Source organism: Quercus lobata, chromosome 10 (genome assembly GCF_001633185.2).
Source record: "Quercus lobata isolate SW786 chromosome 10, ValleyOak3.0 Primary Assembly, whole genome shotgun sequence".
In the NCBI taxonomy this organism is placed as follows: domain Eukaryota; kingdom Viridiplantae; phylum Streptophyta; class Magnoliopsida; order Fagales; family Fagaceae; genus Quercus; species Quercus lobata.
In genome coordinates, this window is record NC_044913.1 from 65,889,904 (window position 1) to 65,898,084 (window position 8,181).

Sequence of the window (8,181 nt, forward strand, 5' to 3'; positions counted from 1 at the left end):
ATATTCAAAATATCTTTCTGGATCTGTCTATATTTGTCTGGACTGTAATGGATCTGTCTGGAAGCTATTCATGCATGTCTGTGAATAGTGATCTGTCTCTAGTGAATAGTGATCTGTCGTTGGTGAATAGTGATCTGTCATCGTTGTCTGTCGGAAGAGTATTCTATCTGTCTGTGCCTTCTGTCTATTTGTCTATCAATCTATATTTGCGTAGTTATCATAATCTAGCAGATCAGAGTTGTCCTCATCATGCTCGTGATACACTTCATAACTATTACATAGGGCACAATATGAAATAAGACGGTAAATAGGACCACGATCCTTTGCTGTCATTAGTCTGGGATTCTTAACAATCTTTCTTTGCCCAATAAGCTTTCTTGCTGAAGGTCTTGGACCATATACAGCTATCCTGTTGGTGTAGCCATATAAGTGGAAGCCTTCTCTGTCTAATTCTTTATGTACATCATTAATTTTGTTACTCATGAAATTAGACAATTCTTGAGCTAGAGTACCTGAATCATCAAGTGATAAATAAGTATCTCCTGTATACCAATTATGTTCAGGGATACAACCCCAATCATGGATAAGAACTAAAATGTGGGCTGGTTGAACTTCCATATAATAGCTATTATTCCAGGCTGGAAGAGTACTCCATATTAGTAATTTCATATAATTAAGTCCTCCAATCTGTATGGCTTCTTCTCGGATGACATTAGGAAATAAACTGATCTGATTTGCAGAAGTTATGGTTAATTTGCTGATAAACCCAGCTTCTAGCATTTCAGATAGCCAAAAAGGATCACAAATTACTGGATCTTCTATCTCTGTATTGATAAGTAATCTCGAGTAAGGACTGTATCTGTCTCCTAGTCCTTCATAAACTCTGTCTGCGTCTCCAAAACTTTCATACCATGTAGCTTTATGAGATAGCCATGTATCATCTGTCATATCTTTTGTCCTGATAATTGCTGTATAAACTAATACCGTGAAAAGATGAATCCATCTGTCATAAGAACTTGTTAGGGCTTTATGAGTCAATATTTTCTGTTGAATTTCAGGAAGTAAAGTTGTGATGGCAAGTCTCGTATTTTGCTGAATCTTAAGGTGGAGCTTTGAAAAGCTTGTTCCCATAAGATAGCTTTTTAGAGACTGTGATTCTGTCATTGTGGAGCTTGAATCTCCATCCTCCTTGCCAGGGAGTTGACAACTAATGCTTCAATAACTGCACCAGTGTTAACAAGATGTAATTCCAAAGCCTGAAGGGTCATTTGGAATAAGGGTTTTTGTCTGAGGGTAAAGGCTGCTTGTAAATTATCAAGAAGTAGTTTAATATGAAAAGGAAGGTCTGTAAATTCTCCGTCTTGAAACATAAGATCACTGTCAGACACTTTTTGCAGAATTACACTTTTATCACCACATGAATACATTGCCTCTGCTAGCAACGTATCCTGAAGGGATGTTGTCTCTATCGACACGCCTTCATGCATATCCGAAATTTTGACTGAGGGCTTTCGGAAACCTCTGGGTTGCACCGCTGGTGCCTTGCCCTTGTCTTTCTGAGAGAATCTTTTACTCATGGTAGTCTGCAATTGGGTTTTGGGAAAAGGATTATGTTTGGAACAAATATTTTCTTTCAAAATTCTTTTGCCTTTGTCTTTTTGTGAAATTCTTTTGAAATATTTTACAAGAAAAACATTTATAAAACAAACAACATTTATAAAACAAACTTTTCTTTGTACACTTTTGTGCTCTTGCTAAGTAGCAACAGTATTAGAGTAGATATGATGGGATCTATCAAGGTACGTGAGATTCAGAATTTTTCTTAATCTAGTATGATTCTGTCCATGCATGTACTACTATATATCTCTTCGTAAAGTCTTTTACTAATAGGACAATCTATCAGGGGATTAATTCTATCTATGAAGAGATTAAATCTATCATTATTCAAGAGATTACCACAATTAATATTTTCTTTAATGATCAATAAAGAAAAGTCTGTCAAAGATTCTTTTATTAAAATATCTGTTATATGAATATTTAAAAATGCTATAAAGGGTGTACATTTGTCATTTAGTACTTCTGTCAGTCTATCAATATGTCTGTCATTATTATTAAAAGAAATAATAATTTTACCATCTATATTTTGTGTGGGGGCAATAGTCTCAAATTGCCATCTGTCAGTCCATATACTATTAGTCCGTGCATATTGATTACAAAAGACTATATTCATTTCTTCTGTAGATTGGACTTTATGTAAGAAAGCAATAGGAGAATGAGAACGCATCTCTATCTCTTTGTCTTGTTTATCTTTCTTTTTGTCATTTTCTGTCAATTGATTAACAAGTAATATTTCTGCCTTTAAAGATGACAAACTTCTTTCAGTTCTATAGATTCCTCTTTCATTGATATCTGTTAAAATAGTAACTTTTTTGGAAGAGTGTATTTCTTTCAAGACAAGTGGTATAATGAATCTAAAGAATATATCTTTTTCCCATATATTAGTTTTAATTCCTTCATCTATTACTAAAAAGGGATAAATTAAAGCCATAAAAGGAGTTCCTAAAATAATATTAGAAGGAAAGTCTTTAATTAAAATAAAGGTTGTCTCAAAATATATTCCATCTTGGCATATATGAACAATAGGTATTTTATAATTAATTATTAGTTTTTCTCCATTGGCCTGAATTAATCTTTCAGATGATTTTTCATAATACCTTAAGGGTATTAATCTTTTCATATCAGCACCTGAATCTGTCAAAGCAATTTCTGTCAAAGAAAACTCTAAAGTAATTTTTGTATACCATTTTTTGAAAATTACTCTGTCAATTAAACTTAAGAAATTATGTCTATCAAATTTATTACTATTGTTTGAAACATTAATATCTGTAACTTCTTTATCTGTAGGAGGATCAAAGGGGTCTATCATGGGATTAGAAAATTCTTTTATTATTTTTACAATATTATGTTCATTTATGTCCGTCAGATTTTCTTCTTTAATTTCTTTAATTTCCGTTTTTACCATTTCTTCTTTTGTCAGTAGAGCTATTGGTTTTATCTCTACACCATCTTGTTTTAATTTCATTTTTACCTTTTCTTTCTTGTCTTTTTCGTTCTTGGTTTTTTCTTCCTTTCTACAATCCGTAACATGGTGACCATATTTCCTGCACCTAATGCAAGCAATAGGTATTTCTATAGTGTCTTTCAATTTTAATAAATATTCTTTCTTGTCTTTATAGTGATTTGGTAGATTTTCTATCAATTTTATTATTATGTCTTTTTGTTTTCTTTTTCTCTTATTAATTTTAAGTGGGTTGGTTGATTTTAACTCTTTCTTAACTTGATCTACTTCTTTTTGACTAACATTAAATATTTCCATTAATTCATTTATTATATCTTTCTCAAATCCTAATTTACTAATTTGTTTAATAATTCTATTATGTCTGTCACATTGTTTTTTAGTATGTCCATATCCTTTGCATTTATGACAAATAGTATTATTAACATGTCTGTCAGTTTTCTCATTATCTGATATCTCAGTAGTATTTAAGAGACATAACAGTCTTAAATACTACTGAGATATCAGATAATGAGAAAACTAACAGACATGTTAATAATACTATTTGTCATAAATGCAAAGGATATGGACATACTAAAAAACAATGTGACAGACATAATAGAATTATTAAACAAATTAATAAATTAGGATTTGAGAAAGATATAATAAATGAATTAATGGAAATATTTAATGTTAGTCAAAAAGAAGTAGATCAAGTTAAGAAAGAGTTAAAATCAACCAACCCACTTAAAATTAATAAGAGAAAAAGAAAACAAAAAGACATAATAATAAAATTGATAGAAAATCTACCAAATCACTATAAAGACAAGAAAGAATATTTATTAAAATTGAAAGACACTACAGAAATACTTATTGCTTGCATTAGGTGCAGGAAATATGGTCACCATGTTACGGATTGTAGAAAGGAAGAAAAAGCCAAGAAAGAAAAGGTAAAAATGAAATTAAAACAAGATGGTGTAGAGATAAAACCAATAGCTCTACTGACAGAAGAAGAAATGGTAAAAAAGGAAATTAAAGAAATTAAAGAAGAAAATCTGACGGACATAAATGAACATAATATTGTAGAAATAATAAAAGAATTTTCTAATCCCGTGATAGACCCCTTGATCCTCCTACAGATAAAGAAGTTACAGATATTAATGTTTCAAACAATAGTAATAAATTTGATAGAAATAATTTCTTAAGTTTAATTGACAGAGTAATTTTCAAAAAATGGTATACAAAAATTACTTTAGAATTTTCTTTGACAGAAATTGCTTTGACAGATTCAGGTGCTGATATGAAAAGATTAATACCCTTAAAGTATTATGAAAAATCATCTGAAAGATTAATTCAGGCCAATGGAGAAAAACTAATAATTAATTATAAAATACCTATTGTTCATATATGCCAAGATGGAATATATTTTGAGACAGCCTTTGTTTTAATTAAAGACTTTCCTTCTAATATTATTTTAGGAACTCCTTTTATGGCTTTAATTTATCCATTTTTAGTAATAGATGAAGGAATTAAAACTAATATATGGGTGTGGTATCCTTGAATATAACTGGTATACAGGTGATACTTACTTATCACTTGATGATCCAGGTGCTTTGGCTCAAGAATGGTCTAATTTCATGAGTAATAAGATTCATGAAGAATAGAAAGAATTAGATAAAGGTTTTCATTTATATGGCTACACTGACAGGATAGCTATGTATGGCCCAAGACCTTTAGCAGGAAGGCTCATTGGGAAAAGAAGGATTGTTAAAGATCCCAGATTGATGACAGCCAAAGATCATGTTCCTGTTTTCGTTCCTATTTCATACTGTGCCCTATGTAATGATTATGGAGTGCTCCACGAGCATGAGCAGTATGAGGATAACACTGATCCACTAGATTATGATAATTACGCAGATACAGATTGATAGACAGATAGATAGAAGGCACAGGCAGACAGAATACTCTTCCGACAGACAGCGGCGACAGATCACTATTCACTGGAGACAGATCACTATTCACCGACATGCATGAATAGCTTCCAGACAGATCCATTACAGTCCAGACAGATACAGACAGATCCAGAAAGATATTTTGAAAGATATTTTGACAGAATATTATTCACATGTAGACAGACTATTACTGTTCAAGATAGACTTTTACTGTTCAAGATTCTACCGACAGATTAACTTGAGTCCACTTTACTTAACTCAGGTTACTTTTGAAGACAAACCATGGTTCACTTTATCTATAAAAAGACAGACTCCGAAGACAGAAGGGAGGTCCAGATTTAAGGTCCAGTTCTAAGGTCCAAGTTTCCATTTCAATTCCAAGGTCCAATCCTCAGAAAGACTTTACAGCTTTCCTTCTCCCTTTCCCCGAAAGACTTTTGTACTCTCCCTTAGAAAGACTTTTGTACTTTGCTTTACCTTTTTGTAATCTTGTAACCTTCCCTTCAGACAGATAATCTTGTAACCTTACCTTTCCAGACAAACAATCTTGTAACCCTTTACAGATTTTACTTTGTAATCTTGCAACTCTTCAGATAGCTCTTATTTTCAAAGCTTGTAAGAAAGACAGTTTATTTTCAAGTATAATCAAAGACAGAAGTATTTTCAAGTAAGACTTTATTTGTTTCAGTTTTCAAATTCCATACCCTGTTTTAATCTATTTTGACTATATCTATTTTGCTATTCTCTTCTTTATCAACTATTTTATCATTGTTTATACTTCTATATTACTGCTGTGCTCTCTCCTGGGTAGTCAATGGTATTACAAAAAATGTTGTAAATATAACACTTTTCATTAAAAAATATAATTGTTTAGAATAAATATAAGAAAAATAAATGATGATAAAGAATGAATAAAGAATAAATAAAAAAATAATATTTAAATGAGATAGAGAATGAGATAGAAAATCTGTTGGAAGTGTATTTGAAAAAGTAAGTATGTAAAAACTAAATATCGCTTTTCATTCTTCAAATAATGGAAAAAATTTCTGAAGCTGTTAGGGATGCTCTAATCTCTACCGACAAAGCCAAGATTTTGAACTTTTGAATGAAGACTTTAATATTGACTACAGAGTGAAAATGACAACTCAATAATCTATCAACAAAACCTCTTCTGACCAATTAGACCTCCTCATTTATGAAGGTGACTACTCAATCCTGTACTTGTAGGATTGCTTTTCAAATTTCATTGTTAAATGTGAACTGCCTTAGCAATTTTACGTACTTTTAGAATCTCTGCTAGGATGAATAATGGCAATGCTACGTATTAAGATATTAGCATCATGTAAAATACTGCGAAATAGAAGAAGTTGTTTATTTTATATATTTTGAGTAAAAAAATATTAACATTAATAGGGGTAAAAATATACATACATAATTATTACATTAATCATGTATATATGTATGATTATTGTAGCTCTTTTATTTATTATTTTATATATTTTTTCTCTCTCATCTATCATCTCTCATTTGATTATCTCTCCTCTCTCATCCGATCTCTCTCTTCCTCTGCACTCTTAATCCTTTTATCTTCTCTTAAATCCAGCAACAAATCATAAAACTCTTCAAACTTGAACTAAATCAAGATTCCAAATTCATCAGACCCTCTCCTAAAAAAAAATAAAATAAAATAAAATCATCATACCCATATAAATAATCAAACCGAAATTGCAAAAGAACAAGAAGAAAATGCAAAAATAGTAGAAGAACAAGCATCACTAATGGTGGCTTTAGTGTTCCTTAGAGCAACTCAAAGCCTCTAAGTACTTCATCACAGCCTCTTCAATGTAACCAGACCAAAATATTAAATTTATGTTCTTTTTTAGCTTACCTACCATCTTCTCCAAATATATATATATATAAAAGGCTTATCCACCAAGAGTTTTCTCTCTTTAGCTTCTTGTTTCAGCATTAGCAGAAGAAGAAGAAAGAAAAAGATACTAAAGAAGAAAAAGGGAGAAGAAGAAAGAAGAAGGAAAATAAAAATAGAAGAAAGAGAAAATGAAAGAAATAGAGATCAGATATAGCTGATGTGTGTGTTAAAGTTGGTGGGGCCATGGGTAGTTGTAAAATAATAAAAAAAGTGAGAAAAATATTATTTAAATAAAAGAAATGGTAGAATAAACAAAAGTATTTTGTAAAAATGAGTGTGTAAAATAAAAAAATAGGTTTTTTTTTTTGCACAATAGAAGGAAAATTTGTATCCACTTATATGGATGCTCTAAAGTAACTGGGCATATCACTGAGATGTTGACAATTTCCAATAGGGGACCTCTAGCTACCATTAATTATTCTGGAAATTGGCTGGAAAATCACGATTTGAAGATGGTCCAGGGGAAGCAAGAGTAGAAAGACAATTTTATCCTACCTAATTAGTTGTTGATATACAGTAACCACCAGGTTTTTCTCGGTGTATGCTGCTGAAATGTGCAAACTGTATCTTATGGGTGACCAGCTGACTTATGTAGGTGTATCATACCACAATTTTGATTCTCTCTGTACGTAATATCTGTATTAAAGTGAGATATTTTGTAGGAACTTGGCATAGTTGTCTATCATACGTATCGTATTATGTTTAAAAAATTTCGTATCGTATCGACGTATTGTAAGTGTTCATAAATCGTATGATATAGTGTACATATCATATAATTTAACCCTTGATACAGCAGTGAATATAAGCTCGCAGTCACTGCATGTAATTTTCCTCCCATTTTTGTGATACTTATCTCCTATTGTCCAGTTGTTTTGCTGTCTATAACATACAAGTTATTTGTTTTCAATCTGTGAATTGTACTTTTCAGAAATTGGTTAATAGGAAAGAGGAGCAACAAAAAAATCATAACAAAGATTAATAAAATTCCAACATTATTGCACGTGTCGAAGAGCGCTAGAGCTCTCTGGATTATCGCGATGGTTAACTTGACTGGAATAGCCGATCTAAACTTTATTCCATCATTTATGTGAAGCATCTAAACATAGACGTGGGATTCAAGCTTGAACAAGTGAAATGAAAAGGATGTAGAGCAAATCTTTTCCAAGCATAGATATACATATTTAGTCCCAAAACTTTTTTTGGAGGAGAGTTTTGGCTTCAAGAAATGGGGTGATTTCCATATG